Below are 524 nucleotides of genomic sequence, written 5' to 3' on the forward strand. Positions count from 1 at the left end.
TTAATAGTGCTCACTTACCCTTCAACCTGCTGCCCTTCAATCTGCATTAGTGAAAATATTTTTCGGTCTTAACCCTATTGGAGGTCGTTTAAACAAGCAATGTAACGCGCTTCCTGGATTCATGTGCAGACTCTAGGATGTGCAGGCTCGCCAATGACATGGCGTTCCGGCTCAGATCGATTGTTGCTGGCGATTGCAGCTGAAAGGTCGAGAGCACTGAAGCCAGCACGTGAGCGCTCTCTTCATCAAATCGCCTCAAAGTAAGTGCGAGACGACGCCGTCCTTGCGCCATCCAGACCGGCACTGCTTGTACAGTACGCGCACTAAAGATAGGCCACCTGGGGTTCACACACTTCTAGCTGTCTAAAGTGGTAATGGATAGTTGTCAATCGTGTCATAATACTTGTTCATTGATATGCCAAGTTTTCATGCACGTAGGATACGATTTGAGGTCAAAAATGAAAAAAAAACATGCGATTTTTTCGAATTTTGGTGAAATAAAGATAGGCCACTTGGATATTTTG

Source organism: Saprolegnia diclina (genome assembly GCF_000281045.1).
Source record: "Saprolegnia diclina VS20 unplaced genomic scaffold supercont1.4, whole genome shotgun sequence".
Classification (NCBI taxonomy): domain Eukaryota; phylum Oomycota; class Saprolegniomycetes; order Saprolegniales; family Saprolegniaceae; genus Saprolegnia; species Saprolegnia diclina.